Source organism: Ambystoma mexicanum, chromosome 6q, assembly GCF_040938575.1.
Source record: "Ambystoma mexicanum isolate Mex_15411 chromosome 6q, UKY_AmexF1_1, whole genome shotgun sequence".
Classification (NCBI taxonomy): domain Eukaryota; kingdom Metazoa; phylum Chordata; class Amphibia; order Caudata; family Ambystomatidae; genus Ambystoma; species Ambystoma mexicanum.
This window is the reverse complement of record NC_090937.1, coordinates 1,487,143,051-1,487,160,587: the sequence shown is the minus strand read 5'-3', so window position 1 is coordinate 1,487,160,587 and position 17,537 is coordinate 1,487,143,051.

Genomic DNA, 17,537 nt, shown 5'->3' with positions numbered 1-17,537 from the left:
CATTGAGTCCTTTGACCGAGTGACTTTGGTAAGGTTTTCCAGTACCAATCGTTCCTTTAAATATTGAGGTGCTTTTCCATACAGGTACTTATGTACAATGATGTTTAATTTGAAACATATTCTAGCCTCTTCTGGAAGCCAGTGAAGCTCTCTCCTGTGAATGGATGCTGGGATGCTGGCTCCCATCTTGTGGTGCCCTTAATAATACGGACTGCATCATTATGGAGTATCTGAGGTATTTTGATACAACCCTTACTGGCCCCAGCAAGTAAAGCACTACAATAATCCAACCTTGGCATAATATTAGCTTGCACCTATATTGTGCAGTTTGCTACTTATACATAGGGCTTCACTAATCTGAGCAGCCTTAGATGATATTGGCTTTCTGAACTACAATACTTACATGAGTTTCAGCACCCTGGGATGATTGCAAAATCACTCCAAGGGTCTTCACCTTGGAAACAACATTAATGTAATGACCTTCCATAGTAAAGCCTTCATACAAATGTGAAAGTTTAGCATGTGCCTGTGTTGAGCCAAAGATAAGGAACTCCATTTTGTTGGCATTAAGACAAAGACCATTCATTATCATCCAGATTTGTGTAGTCACATACACTTTTTCTATATTGTCGAGATCTTTCTCATAGACCCCGCTCAATTCAATAATAATGTCATCGGCATAGTTTGAGAATCACATACCCAATGCATCCAAAACGTCACATCGGTTTCAACAAAATATGTTGAATAGAACCGAGGAGAGACACGCTCCCTGGGAACACCACACTTAATTAGCTCGGACTTGGAGCATGCCTCGCCCAAACTATTCTTTACTTCCTGTCAAGAAGAAAGGACCTAATCCAATAAATAGCCCCACTAGAGCACCTCAATGGTCTGCAAGCATAGTAAGCAATTTTTCCTGATCTACGAAGTCAAAGGCTTCTGATAAATCCAATAACATCAGTAGCCCCGCCTTGCTCCTTTCTATGGTATCAAGCATTTCTGACTGTAGATCCAAGAGAGCGGTTTCTGTGCCGTGGGAGGATATAAAACCTGACTGCTTAGGATGAAGAATTTTCTGACTTTCCACATGTTCTTGACGCTGAGTGGTTGCTAATTTGTCTACCATTTTCAATAAGAAAGGTACATTTATTATGGGTCTCAAATTATTACAATTTTTATAGTGCTACCCAGGTTTTTTAATCAAGGTGGTAACAGTCACCTTCTTCACCAGGGCTGGCATGTGATTGATAACAAATGTGGCATTAGCAAAACACAGCAAAAAGGGAATACACATATACCAGTGTTCTAGAACCATTCTTGCAGGAATTATGCCCTCCAGACATGTGGCAGGATGCATTGTTCTGAGGACCATCTCCAATTCATGTCTTATAATAGTTTTAAAAGCAAATGTGGTGATGTTAGTATGCCTTGATATGGGCGCCGATTTAGATGAAAGTATGCGTTGATTATTTGCAATACTGGCTTGAGGTGTCTTAATTTTATCGGAAAAAGCTCTTTGAACTTTCTCAAAATCCTCCTGTGTAGGATCACCTTTTTATTTAGGCCAGTGGTTTTTCAAGGTTCTTAAGGACTTCAAACATTTTCCTTGACTCTTTCTTTGCATTCAGTAATTGTGTGTTAAAGTATTCCTGTTTTGTCTCAAGGATTTCTTTCATGTATATTTTTTCTAGTTCTTTCCACTTATTTCTACTCTCTTGTGTCCTCCGCTTTACCCAATTTCTTTCTGCTTTCCTTTTTATCTGCTTACATGTAGCCAAATTCACTGTGTACCATTTGTCTATTGTATTTTTCTCTAACAGCCTTAGGTTTTAGAGGGGCTATCTTATCCAACAACACGGTAAGACCCTGTTCATATTCTAATGCTAATGATTCTGGAGTATCTTAATCAGTAGTGGAAATCATAAGTATCTTTAGACAGCATTCTAAATCAATTGTCTCAATGTTATTTAGATTCCTACTGATGACTTTCTTGATAATATTTTTCCTTTGTATGAGGAGGGTAGGAAGTTGGAGGTCAAAACTAACAAAAAAGTGATCAGACCCGATACAGGGTTCCACGGTCAATGTAGCAACAGGTACGCTCCAAACCGCAACCAAATCCAGGGTGTTGCCCTGTTTATGAGTGGGTTCTTTATTCAAGACCATAAATTGATTGTTCTGCAACAATTTTTCCAGGTCCAAGGCATCCAAATCTGACGCCTTCCCCAAGTCTGGGTGGGGAGAGCATTTCAGCGGTGGGAGGGGGGATAGCTCAGGTGCAATGCTCTTGCCTTGAAAGCAAGACGATGCAGAGCAACACAGGTTCGACTCCCGCGTCCGCGCTTAGAAACCTCTGGGTATTAAGCACCTTATAACTAGCCAATTACAAGTAACAAGAAAGTGAAGAAGAGGATGCATAGGGGGTGGGGAACAGAAAGTGTGAACGTTTTTATTGAATACATTTCAACTGAAAAGGTTTGGTTGATTTTCAGATTTAGAGATATATTGGTGGCTGATGTCAAAGGTTAAATTATACTTATACTGTTTCTCTGTGTTTCTTTGGTTAGTTACAGTATTATTGGTTGTGTTCCAACAACAGGCCAATCCTTTCATTTTTGTTTATGGGGAACTTGTGCAGAACAGGGATTAAACCTATTATAGCGCTATACCCACTACAAGCTACCCCCTCCTCCTGTATTTCAAATATGCAGTTTATGAACACATCTTCAGTCACTTCAATAATTGCGTACAAGATGCTAACATTTGTATATGAAAATATAAAATTCAAAATGTATTCAATTTTCCAGAGACACACATATCTCTTTTCATTACAACTCATTTAGTAAAATGACTCACAAGATACCTTTAATCTACTAAAGTTCAATAGTGTGAATAGAGGTTAGTTCAAGTGCCAAATGTGCAAATACCCAAATACAGTACAATTTCAAAATGTTTCATTCATGTTTCATACATGTTCACACATGATGACATAGGAAATGTTGTAGTTATCTCAGGAATATTCAATCCTTTATTACCGAAGTACTTAAGTGAGGTCTCATCAAACTTTCCATCACCCTTCCTGTCTCCCACTCTCAGTTGTCTCAGTGGTCTCTTATCTTCGCACTCCTCTCCAAAACAAGACTACAGAGAGCCAACTTAATGTTGGTGATGAAGGGACAAATCGAGTAATGGGCTTTTAAAAGGCTGTTTAGCTTTCCGTGGATTTCAAGAATCTTTACAGTGAGTCTCCCGTGCGAGTAGATCAGTGATCTTGCACCAGAAATAAGCTTTGCACGCATCCCCTCTCGCTCTCACAAGTGCAATTGACCATACAGATGTCAGCTTTAATTGGTGGGACCTCGTAGTGATCATTCTTGATATCTTTTGGAAATTATATATCAACGTGGAAAGACGGACCAGCGGTTGAGATGTAAATTCATTGGAACAAATAATAAATTTATTATTATTATTATTATTATTATTATTATTATTATTATTATTATTATTATTATTATTATTATTATTATTAAAAAGGACCCTCTCGCACACATATAATACTCTGTTATTGTACTTGCAGAGTTGTGCCACCAGGTAAACTAAACTAAAGAATATGTGTGTCATACCTTCAGTCTCTCCAGGGTCTCCGGCTGTGTCCCCAGACCTCTACACACCCAGCCAATCCACTGCCAAGAAGGACACCATTGCAGAATAGCGGAGCAGGCGAAAGCTAGTCACCGGCCACTGAGAATGGGATTGCAGGAGCCTCACAGGGACGGGCTGCCACAGGGACCCACCGAAGGGGACGCCTGCAGTCAACAGCCATAAAGGTAAGGCAGAAAGGCCAGCAAGGCATGCCACAGGTGTGCGCGCATCCTCTCCATGTGTGCTCTCGCCGCGGCTTCTTCCGGAGGCCCTCCACCTACTTATCTTACAAGGTAAGAAAGTCAACTTTCGATGCGAACATACAGAAGGATTGCAGGGGTCAGAAGGTAGAGTAGTGAGTGATACAGTGAGCAAGGTAGTGGGGTTCATGATTAAGAGAGAAAATGTATTTGGTGACATTGTGTTGAGGTGTGGAGGATCTTTGTAGGATATAAAGAGTGGGAGTAACAAAATTAAGAATTACATGGACAGCCAGGACTGGATAAATGTTAGGCAAGCTTTGAGACTTTGGCTATCTTTGATGGAAGATATCTTGAGCTAGAGGCCTTTGTCATCTACGTGTTGGTGGATGTGGGTGTTGTGTGGAGCCAGACAAGTTCTCAGCAGTTCAATATAAAGATTGAAGATAAAAGAGGAGAGGATGAATCCTTGTAGGACACCACATGTGATGGATAGAGTTGGCGACCTGGAGAAATCCATTTGCATCAACTGGTGGCGAGTATCAAGGTGTCAGGTTTTGAAGGTTCAAGGCTCATCTCTGGTGTCTTGGGCAGGGTTTACTTGGTAGTTTTCTCCTTATAATTCTTCTTTTTAGTGCAGCCCTTGTGAAGATAGGGGCAAGCCTCCTGAGGCACCACCCTGCCCAAATGGCAAACAATCGAGCAGGTTAGCCCCAGAGAGACAACCCAAAAGGCAGGAAATCCTTAGCCATCAGAAGTCCTGGCAAATCCTAGAAAGCAGCTGCTTGATTCCCAGAGCGTGGAGAGTCTGAGCGGCCAACAGGTAATAAAAAGGGGAGCAAGGTCATAAGAGGAAACAGAGGAAACAGTGTGGAACACAGAAAGAAGGGATGTGGCCAACAGCACAAGGACACAGAAAGGTTCAGAATAAAGAAGGAACAAGAAAGGAGTGGCAAGGGAGCAAGAAACAACACTAGCGCTGAGCAAGGCACCAAAAGATGAGCATTTAGACATGAGGAAGACCGGCACCACTAGCACACTTATGCGCAATGTCTAGAAAGACTATATTGCACGTGGCCAAGCCAAGAATAACATACGACGGCCATAGTGGGAGCAAAATGGTGCCTGTGAATCGTGAACAGTGTCCAGCCAAACCAGAGGGTCCTAGGATGGAAAAGCATGGCACAAGGTAGGATTTCGGCCAGCTGAGGATGATCTCACTGGTCCCCATCTGGCATTGTAAGTAGTTTGTGAGTGTCTTGTGGTTTATTGTGCCGAATGCTGCTAAGAGGTCAAGGAAAACCAGGAGGCAAGGATGGCCATTATCACATATGTTAAGGGCATTGTTGATCACCTTGATGGTAGCTGTTTGTGTGCTGCATCTGGGTCTGAAACCAGATTTGTAGGACTGAAGGAAGTTGTTGGCTTTATGTGTTTAAAGAGTTGTGTGGCTACCAATTTCTCAAGGATCCTATCTAGGATGAGAGGATGGATGATAGGGCGGTAGCTGCTGAGGTAATCAGGGTCCAGTGTTGATTTCTTGAGAAGTGGGCTTTATCCGGTCTTGAGGGCTGAGGGTAAAGTGCATTGAGTGAGAGGAATGTTGATAATTGTCAGGAAAGGGAGGAGTGTTTTAGTTGGAAAGGTGCTGTATGTGCAGATCGGGAAGATGGTTAATGAAGTGCTTGATGGCTTTGAAGAGGTCTGTGATTTTATTGTTGGCCTTAGCTATGGTGTTTTGGGAGTAGCTGCACTTGGCAGTGGTGATCAGTCTTCTGCGTGTAGCATGGAGTTCCTTGAGCAGGATACCCGGCTCAACGTGCTTTTTCCTTACTTTCTGTCTACCAATTGTTCTGAGATTACCCAAATTGTTGCTCTTCTAAATTCTGCATCACCACATGATGACATTCCTCTACGCTTCTTTAAGTCTAGTATCATAGGTTTGAGTGATCCAGCTGCTGAAAAAGCCTTCCCTAGATGCAGCAATTTGCTCTAACTACTGGCCCATCTCCCTGCTCCCTTTTTTCATGAAAGTCATGGAAGCAGTCATTACTCCTCAAATATGATTATGATTTTTTTGGAAGACCATAATATTCTGGACCCCTCTCCAATGGGCTGTCAGCCATTAATCGGGACTGAGTCCATCTTAATTACAGTGTTTGATGATTTAACGATGATCAGGATCAGGGCGGTATGAGAAGTCTTATTTTATTGGACCTATCTGCTGCCTTTGATGCCATTGATCACGCCCTTCTCCTATTAAGGTTGCAGAGCGCTGGTATCTCTGTGTCAGTCCTGGAATGGTGTTGCACATTTTTGACATCTTGCCTGCAACTGGTTTATCTTGCCTCCTTTAGATTGTCACCTAAAATTGTGACATGTGATGTACCGCAGGCCCCTGCTATCTCTCATTTCATTTCTAATGTATAGATCCAATCACTGGCCATCCTCGTCCATCATTTTGGGTTTCAGTTCTTCTCTTACATGGATGATCCTCACATTTCTTTAGGTTGGACTTGGATCAGGCTGGAACTGCTGCTCAGCTGAGATCCTCCTTATAAGAGTTGGACCTCTGACCGCTGGCCATTATCGCTGGGCTCTATTCCTGTCCCAGCAGAGGTGGTGAAGAATCTAGGCGTTAAAATCTCAGCCTTGTTGAGGCTGGAAAACCAGATTAAGACCATTTGTGGCCTGGGCTTCCTTAAATTAAAGCAATTCAGGGAAATTCTTCCTTTTATTCCTGTGGATCTCCATACGCAAGTGGCAGTGGCTTGTTTGAATGGTTGCCTTGACTGCTGTAACATGAGTCTTCTCTCTCAACCAGCAAATGTACTGAACCATTTATAGGTTTTTCAAAATGCTGCCGTTTGTTTGGTAAAGTTTATTCGCTTTGGCCACCATATCTCTACAGCATGATGGGAGCATCACTGGCTGCCCATGCCAGCTTGAATTAATTTCAAGGTCTTGTGCATCATTCATCGGGCGTTGATTGGGCACGGTTGTGCATCTTTGCAGGAAAAGGTGATAGCCATGCCCTGGCAACCTGTGAGGGAGATCCCCGGGGACTAGGGAGTGAGATGACCTTTGGTTTCTCACAATGTATGCAGAGATTTCTGCCGAATACAAAAAGATGTGCTCAGGAGAAAACACCTTTGACCCTCACCACAGCATCAGTGTGGCTCCATGCCCATGTGAAGGGCTCCAAGGCCTGAATACAGGGGCAGGGCTGCAGTCCATAACTGTACTCTACGGTAGATGCCCCCTAGAGGACACACAGGCAAATGGGTGTTTGCCAACCACGGAATGGTTGCATTGTTGTCTTTGGGCTTCCCTGCAACACAAATGTGCAACCCTTGACTAACATATATCAGATTGTGTCTTTTGAGCATGGGCGAACATTCAGTGAGGGGGATCCACCAGCAAAATGAGGCTCACACATGCAAACTGAAGATGTGTAGTGATTGCCAAAGGTGTACATGTAAACAAAAATGGCAAATTGCAAATGAAAAACCATCATGATTCACACAAAAAAGAGAAAATTCCAATGTGCAGATGTTTTTCAAGCGAAGGGCCTGATTTACATAAAGCGCATAAGCAAATTGTGCCAGAAAAAGGCAAAATGCGTTGCGCAAAACTAAATCCACCGATTTACAGATCAGCCTCTGCGCAGGTTCACAGTTCCATGCGCCATGTCTGCATGCCTTACGCGAGGCCTGAGGGACTGACCAGTGCAAAAACCAAGAACCGGCAGGATATGCAAACCTCCTCATTAAAATAGAGGGATAATATCGGCATGGGTAGGGAGGCACTGTGCTAATATACAAACACACACTACGAAGCAAACAAACCTGTATTCACAGATTCACATGTGCATCTGTGCTAACAAAAAAGGATTAGAATTCTTCCGCCACCCGGGACCAGGCGCAAGGTGAGACTGTGCCATGCAATCCCAGGTTTAGAACCCACCATGCAATCACAGTGAAATGTTGTCACCATGCCCTTCCCTGTATTAAAAGCATACATACTGCTTCTTGGAAGGTGAAGGAGAAGGCAGAGGAGGGCCAGAATATACCATACACGCACAGTGATATTCGGCATGTCCAATGAGGAAGTATATGGCACGTATCGCCTCCCACCCATGTCATCCTTGAATTGGTCAGGGAGTGGGAGAATGATCTGGTATCATGAACCATGCGCTCACAGCCAATACCACCATTGATGAAAGTCCTTACTGCCCTCCACTTCCTGGGGACTGGCACATTCCAATGGACCATAGTCATTGTTGGTGGTATTTCATAGACTACAAAATCACACTGCCTCAAACAGGACCTAAGCTGCATCACTGTTTGTGTGCGCAGCCACATATTTATTTATTTGTTTTTGCATTTGTAGAGCGTGTCGATCTGGGCACTGGATACATTAAAGACAAGGTACAAAGCAAACAGTTCAATTAATTACACATATGGCTGGTTGTTGGTTACAGCAAAGCATGACACAGCTGGCAGTCACATCATTAGCATGCATCAGTGATCGACATTGTTAGTATAATCTGACAATGTCATAGGAGTAAGAGTCTTGCCTGAATAGTCATGTTTTGAGGCCTCTACGGAAGGACCAAAGGGAGGGATCAGACCTTAGAGAGGGCGGGAGTGCATTGAATTGTTGTGCAGTCACCACAGGGATGCTTCAGCCCCAGCCCCGTCTAAAGAAATATAGACCACAAGCCCCCTAACCCCAACCCTCATTTGATGTAACAGTCGCATGCCCCTTGCCTGTGTGACACTCCAGTTCACTGCCTGTCACTAATCCCATTGGCCATATATCTTCTCGTACTAACAAACAGTAAACCACCCGTAATAGATCTTGATAAATGTATTACTGAAATACTGTGTTAGATAAGACACCTGGACTCATGTACTTTTACTTTTTATTGTTCAGGTCAAACAGCCAATGATATATATAATGCATGTTGAAATGTACTCATAATGGCAAAATATGTGTTGTCAAAAGGGCAAATGTTAGATAGTCTAAATTACAGCAACGTGGACATCGCCTGACCATGCACCCCTTCCAGATGAGCCCAGCTGACCCGCGTGCGCCACGAAGTTACAATCTGAAGCCGACCAATCCAGGAGCATCATCCATACGTGCAACATACTGACCAGCCCCCTTTGTCCAATCGACGTTACTGACTGTATCCCCTATAGCACACATCACAGATGACGTGTTTTTGTAATATAATGTGTATTTTTCGTGTTTTGGGCAGAGCACTCTCACAGTAGCAGAGTCCTTTTCATGCCTCATTGTGACGTTATATAAAATCCTTTCTTTTACCTCACTTTCACTTGGTCCTGGTCTCATTCCCTACTGGGGTGTGTCCATGTGTGTCTCCTTTTTGGTTATTTCACTGTAATTGAGGGGAATGCCAGCTTTCATTTGGTGACACTGATGTTATTGCGTTCTTTCGTTCCTTTTGTTACGAGATGTCCCCCGGCCACAGCGGCGAGATCCAGGGTGTCCCCGTCAAGGCCCGCCCACCTATGGTAACTGGTACCCTTAGAAGTGTGCACATTAGGACAGAAGGTTCCACGGGTCCCGGCTTTGCAAATACCTGGCGTACCGTTCGCCGGGGCCGAGTGTGGCCGTTGAGTTCGGGGCGGCTCCTTGACAGACCGGGTCCAGAGGATCTTGGATCAATATGGACACATATCGAGATCCTAAAGGAAGGTGGAGGGTGGAAACGGGAAGAGAGTTAGATAGAGATGTGTTGAGAATATGTAGTGGGGATAGAAACAGGGGACTTTTCTTTGAAGCAGGGAACTTTCCTTTACTGCTCTTTTGTTTTATATATGGTCGTTACGATTTTATAAGAGGATACCAGGTGAACAGAGGTATGGGAACCTAGCTCCGCAAGGGGGTAGAAGGCAGCAACACATAGTACTATCTCGAAAAGTACAGGGATTAAATGGTGACAAATTGAACGAAGTAGGAGTCTTGTGTAAAGAGGAGACACAGAGTCGTTTTTAGACAAGTTTTTTAGTTTTCTTTCTTCCTTTCTTGTATCTTAGAGGGTGGTCCAGAAGGGGCCATAACAGGGGCGAGATTCTGAGTATAATAAAGGTAGAAGGGAAATAGGGAACAGCAGGCAGGCAGGGTCCATGTTTTAATGTTCGTGAATAACATTTTGTTTCATGTTGCATCTGTCCAATTGAGTGTTATATGTCATGTGGCCAACGTCCTGTTTAATTTTGGTTTGACAATGACAAAGTGTGGTGATTGAAAATTTAAGAAAAAGTATTTTGTAAACAGCAGTGCTGTAATTTTGGTGAAAAAAGGCTATTGTCCTCAAGAAATTGGGTGAAATTGGTGTTAGATTGTTCATACTTGCACGCACACTCTGTAGGCCACATGTAAGGCACAATGGGGGCAGAAATGCCACTTATGCACATATGTCAGAGCTTACCAGGATATAGTGAAACAATTAAGATGTACTACGAACAATGGCATACAGAAATGAAAGGAGAAGGTATGCAACAGGTATGGCCTGACAACGCTCAGATGCGTTCAACGCCAGTCGGCCAGCATTTTCTCGTGCACAGATGGACCATTCGAGCCACCCGACCAGGATTTGTTTTAGCAAATAGTCTGCTGTTCAGAAGAAAAAATACTTCAACCCACCCACCACTCACTGAATCATAACCACCCAAACAGCATATCCACCGTGTAGATCACTACTACTGCCCGGGTTCCCACATATTTCAGCGGTACCCAGTCTGAGGACCTCCCATGCTCAGCCACTGGCCTCTAAGTGAATGAAAACTGAGAACTTGGGCTACATAGCACCGGCAGGGTCGCCCCTACGGAGCCCTGATGAAGGCGGACGCAATTTACTGCAAATCTGCAGAAACGTGATACGAACTAGGAACACCTGTTTTTCAATGGTTCCCTGTTGTACTAGACTCTGTTCATTCAGTCTCTGCCACGTTGGCTAAAAAGATATCTTGTTTTTCCAATGACCCTGTAACATTCATTTTTATAATTAAAAGGAATACTCAACATGAATAGGAATTCATCCATTAATTAGGACACCATTTGAAATTTGGACGATTTTATAGCCCCCCTTGCTTCCATTTTCCTTTGGAGTTATCACAAAATACCCATGTGTCCACATAAGTATGTATATTGTCATATAATAATTAAATAACTATGGAGATTTATCTGTATATTAATCATACAGCATTTTATGTTCATTCTGTTGTATATACTACACCTCTCATGTGTCATTTGATGTCATTGTCAATTGTTATTATTTTCTCTTATGTTTGTTGCATCTCCCAGCATTTTCCTAAATGTTATGCACTTTATGTTTGTTTATATAATTAGCAAATAAATCATTGCTTTCTATTCTTTGTATTTTCTAACACAGTGAGCGATTAGTACACCTTGACCCCTTGTTTGGATCTGCTACTTAGTAGACCAACCTTTGTACCAAACCTGTGGGCAGGCCTAAAATTCTGTATCTGTCCAGCCAAAGAATTGAGCATTATTCCTTAGTAAGGGCACATACATTTGTTTACATGGCCTGAAGGTGGGTCATTTGTTAAGTCAGTACTAGACATGGTAGCCACTTGACCATTAAATTAAATATAAGGGCAAACAGCTGCAGAACAGAACAGAAGAGAAGTGTTAGATTTGTGGAGGCTATTTGAAGAAATACCCCCAACCAAGAATAAGGGCCAAGGCACGTCTCCCCAGGCAACAAATAACAGTGAGGGAGGAGGGGAGAGTAAGGAAAAAATAACAGAGCCTACAGGACTATACCCAATATTAATGAAACCTGCAGAGGGGTATAGTGGCCCTGTGTATGTATCAAAGCAAAGCGCATCCCCTGTGTCACCAGCAACAGCCCTAGCCCCACTCCCATAGGGGTCGTTCGGACAGATGTGCACCCCTCCGCTAAATATAGAACAGCTAACACAGGACTTAAAAACACGATTAACAATGACACAAGCCGAAGTAACACTGCTCAGAGGGATATGTGAGCAAAGTACACCCTTACAGAGGGGCGAGCAGATGTCATCGCCCCAGACGCCCGGTACCCCAGTAAACATAGTGGGTGATGACTGGAAGAAAGGGGAGATTCTATTTTGAATAAATGACACCCCGCCTGAATAATACAAGTAGTACAGGGTGATGAACAAGTGAGTACGGGGCAGGAGAGTGTGTCATATGAGACGGAGTAAGAATTATGGAGCAATCTAGATGAAGAAGAGGAGAGGACTGGAGCAGGTGAGGAGACAGGTAGAGCGTCAGGTGGAGCATCACTGGTCATTGGATCATCGCCCGGCGAGAAAATGGAAGGGGAAGGGTGGTACCAAGGGAGACTAAGAAACAGGATGGGAAAGGTGGCAGTAGCAGGGAAAAAGGGAGTACAGGTGAGTATGGGAAGAGGGAAGAGCAAGTTACAGATGCCATTGATACATTAGGGGGCAGGGAGGCCGCATTATGTCCCATGGGCACAAATGGACAAAGCAAATCTTTTGAAAACATTACCTCCACTTTCAGGGGGGCAAGTAAGTGGATATACTCATTTGAGAAAAATACAGCCTGTGTCCCCCTAGCAATTGGTGATGTCAAAGGTTTATTGGTTTCTGCAGTGAGTGATCAGACCAATAGGGTGGGGCCGAAGGCGGGGTTGCCCGGGTAACATTGGATTTTAACCACCATGATGGTGCATCATTCAATACTGTGAGGGCCCGGGTATGGGACACAATGAGGAGCACATTACCAGACACTCCTGATTTGCAGTCAGTAATGCAGTGTACCATGGGGAAGGACGAAGATGCAGTGACTTACATTCTCCGAGTGCAGGACATGCAGAGAGCAGAGACAGGCACGGCTTGGGAAAATCCACCTCCTTTTTTTACTTCATAATTAAGAGGGGCCTCCCAAAGGAAGTGGAGAAGGCACTCGATAGAACCGAAGGGATAGACGCCAAAGGCTGACCAGAAATACAGAGTATCATAGTGCACCACTATAGGAGGATCAATGAGAGGGAAAAGGAGATAGTGCAGAAAAGGTTGAGAGATGAGGCAAAATTAGTTCAAACGAAATTGGGAAGGTTGCAGCAGTATCTGTTCCACTCCCCGCTGAACGGCTGGGAGATGGGGAGGAGGGGCCAATAGCAATACAGGCAAGAATGGCGGCAAAGTGGGCAGCAAATGGACAGGAACAATGGGCTGGCGAGAAGCAGTATGGAGGACCACAATGGCAAGGAAGGGCTGGAAGAGGAGGATGAGGTGGGTACAGAGGATCGAGAGTGGGGTATGGAGGTCAGGGGCCCAGAGGAGGGGGGCAAGGAGTGTGCTGGAACTGTGGTAAATGGGGCCATTTTTCAAGGAGTGTCACAGCCGTCCCATGGCATCTTATCAGCATGAACAACAGTATGGCCACCCCAACCAGGTAGCCCCTATAGCTTGCCTATGGGTGGATATAGACACGCAGAACAAGCTGATCCCCAGAATGCATATGAACACAGGGCTCCCCTGCAGGGCACACAGCAACACCCACCCTCACAAGGTCACATGACACCTACATACTGCAACCCATTCTCCACGACAGCCAATGGCCCACTGGCACCATTCAGAGGGACAGCAGTAGTGGGAGACAATGTTTCCACAATCATGAAACAATGAGACACCCAGCATAGGACAGCCCACAGAGAGCACTTGCATGTCCAGTACTATCGACGACCCTCTGCACAAACAAGGAACCACTGGTAGGGGAAGAGATATGAAACAAACAGTTCATCTTTATAGTGGACTCGGAATGGAAAAATCATGTCTAATAGAAGGCCGGATTCCGCTTTTGAATAGGAAAATGGAGATGCAGGGATTTTCTGGGGCGGTGGTTGAGGTTCCGTACACTGAATATTTGGATGTAACAGTAGGGGGAAAAACAGTGCAGGCACCCCTGTTGTATTATGAAGATTCGCCCATACATTTGTTGGGCAGGGATCTCCTCAGCAAGCTTAACATGACCATCTCTTTGATGGAAATAGGAATAGTGTGTTCAACGCCAGGGATATGTACCATGAGGGCCATGTTGTTAATACACACACAAGCCAATGAGCTAACAGTTCGGGGGATACCCATTACCCAGACATGTTTGTGCAAGGGATACAGGTGTTGGTGAGAGTAGTGCCAGAGATAACACGCCAAGAGTGGCAAGTGCCATCAGAATTTGTATTTCGCCCTGTGGCAGCCCCAGAGGTGGAGTCCGGGTTGATAGTGTCCATTGATCTACATGCAGTGCAAATATCCCCGCGACGGATCGCCTAATTGGAATGGACATGCATGAGTGTGAGTGGCGGACAGTGCCTTTGCATAAACCCCAATGTAGCCCTACGCGACATATAAGATGAGGAGCTGTTCATTGACAATGACACTGATGGAGAAATAATAATGGAGATTTCCATCCCATGTGAGATAATGATCCAACACAGACAAGTGATGACACTCCTCATGGCCATTGTCAGTGCACCGCCAGCATTTTTCGATAAAGACATGCAACAAGTTCCTCAAATACTGTGGACAACAGGGCCCCATGACGTAGGACTCCTGCAGGAAGTAACACCTGTTAAAATAAAGCTAAACCCAGGTGCAATGCTACCCCATGTAAAACAGTACCCACTCTTAAGAGAGGCAGAGGAAGGGATAAAAGAAATGATACATGCCCTACTAGAGCAAGGGGTTATTGTTCCATCAAATTCACCCTGTACCACTTGCATTTATCCGATCAAAAAAGCGAAGGGCAAGGCTTTGAGGATGATACAGGACTTAAGGCCTCTTAATGACGTCATACAAAAGGAATTTCCACTTGTCCCAAACCCTGCATCAATTCTGTGCAGTATCCCAAAGTCAGCAACATGTTTCACAGTGGTAGTTTTGAAAAATGTGTTTTTCTCGGTACCACTAGATCCAGAGTCACAATACTTAACCACCCTCACTGTGGGGGGGGAAAGGTACGAGCATTGCAGGTTGCCCCAGGGATACTGCGAAAGTCTGTGTATCTTTAATAGGATACTACATGAAGACCTTAGCAATATTGACACAAAAGCACTATTATTCAGTAGGTGGACGACCTGCTAATTTGAAGAGAGAATGAAGAACTGTGCAGGACTGATTCAATGATTTGACTGATTTTCCCGGTAGCATAGCTCAGAGGCAACGTGCTCTCCTTGGAAGCTAGACGACACGGAGCAACACAGGTTCAATCCCTGTGTCCGTGCTTAGGAACCTCTGGGTATTAAGCGTGTTATAAATAATCTATCAGAATGATATTACTAACCTTGCTGGCCCACAAGGGGTACAAGGTAGACAACCAAATTTACAGTACTGTCTAACTGAAGTGTTGTACCTGGTTCAACTCATATCAAAAGATGGCAAGCGAATAATATGATAGAGCAGCAGCAGTGCGCGCAGTCAGCAAACCAAGCACAGTGAAGGAAATGCAAACATGTCTGGGTATGTGCAATTACTGATGAGCCTGGATATTGTATTATGCAGCATACACAAAACCCCTATTGCAGGCACTAAAAGAGGAACAGAGAGAAAACACAACACTAATATGGATTTAATTTCGACAGCGCCCATTCTAGTGACCCCTGATTAGGATCACAAGTTCTACCTGTTCTCACACTGTGATGGAATGTTGATAACAGCAGTATTGACACAAAAAAGTTCACTAGGGCACAAGCCTCTAGCATATTACAGCAGAACACTTGATGCACTAATGCAGGGACACTTTGTGTGTGAATAGGCTCTTGCAGCCTCTGCATTCACGATTGAGAAATGCACCACGATTGTAATGGGATGTTCTGTAACGTTGTTTGTTGAACATTCATTGTTTCCTATCCTTGAAACATCAAAATCCACACTGACAACACAGCATATGAGATTATCCTTTCCAGTTCAAACATACACATAGTGCAGTGCAAGCCGGTAAACCCAGCCACGTTCCTCACAGAGGCATGTATCATAGAAGATATGCAAAGCCATCACTGTGCCACACACAAGGGGGAAGAGGATGACATGCCCAAAGCAAACGAGAATGCCCTGGAGGAAGGAGAAGTGTATTTTGTAGACGGATCAGCGTCAATACACCCAGAGACAGGAGAAAAACACATAGGGGCAGCAGTAGTGAGACTGGAAGAAGGGGAATATGAGACAACAGTACAAAAGCGATTGCCAGCACACTTTTCAGCGCAAGCAGCAGAATTGGTAGCGCTAATTGAGGCATTAGACACAGCAAAAGGGTGTGCAGTGACTATTTACACAGATTCAGCTTACACGACCACAACAGTAACCAGAGGATTGTCACGATGGGGGAGGAGAGGGTTCAGGAGGGAAGACGGGTCCCCAGTACAACATGCCAAGCTTCTAAAAGAGCTGATAGAAGCCATAACTGAAACAACGATGGTGGCCCTGGTAAATGCAAAGCTCACACAAACAATAATGGCATCATCCCCTTCGGAAATGCGGCAGCGGATGCTGCCGCCAAAGAGGCTTCATACTTAGAAAGAGAAGTACAATGGGAATTCATAATAAAAGGAAGTGTGGGAGAAGAGAAAGAAGACGGTTATAACTCAATGCCAAATAATTGAGTTACAAAAAACAGACCCCACCTGAGGACCAGGAACTCTGGACTAAAAGAGGGTGTACCCAATCATCCAGTGACCTACTCTGGTGGCAAAATTGTACAGGAAAAGTAGTAATGTCTGTGGAGTTACTAGAGATAGCATTCCAACAACCGCACTTCCCTGCACACACTGCAAAACAACACATAGTAGCAGACATCCAGGAAAATTGGTTTGTGCCAAGGTTACAGGAACACGTAGCAAATCTGGCAATAGAATGTACAACTTGTCAGACATACGGAATGACTTTGAGAACATTGAGAGGAACACTGCCCTGCCCATTGGACCATTCAGTGAACTGCATATTGATTATGCAGACATGGTAGAAATGTGTAATGGGGCACGATATCTGATTGTGGTGGACTGCCTCTTCTCGCGTTGGGTGGAAGTGGGTCCCTTCACCCACCGGACACAAATTGCACAGCAAAATTCTTAGTGAGGGGAGTGTTTCCCCGGTGGGGGATCTGTGACATCATACGATCAGACAATGGGACGCATTTCGTCAATTACTTATTCAAACGATGTTCGATTTATCACCTGCAAGCTAGCAGGATTGTGGAAAAAATCAATGGTCTCCTTAAGAGCAGATTGTCAAAATGGTGCCACACCCTAAAGAAAAGCTGGGTGTACTAGATGCCGTTGGCGCTATTTGAATTGAGGAACCAGCCCAGCAAAGACCACCACTTGTCACCCCATGAAATAGTGACAGGGAGGTGCATGCACACCTCAATATCACCCCTAAGAAGAATGCAGATGCACACAGAACAGCCACAGTACTGGGTGAGGAGTTCCAAGATTACCTAAAGAAATTGACCAGAGCAGCAAGGATAATAGCAAAGCAAACAGCCCCACCCTTTACACGAGAAAGTGAAAGTGACACAGCAACCCCGGCAGGAAATAGCTCAAACGAACAATTAATGCCTGGGGAGACGGTATATGTGCACAGCTTTGTGCGGTGATGTAATGCTCCAAGATTTCATGGGCCATATGAGGTAATT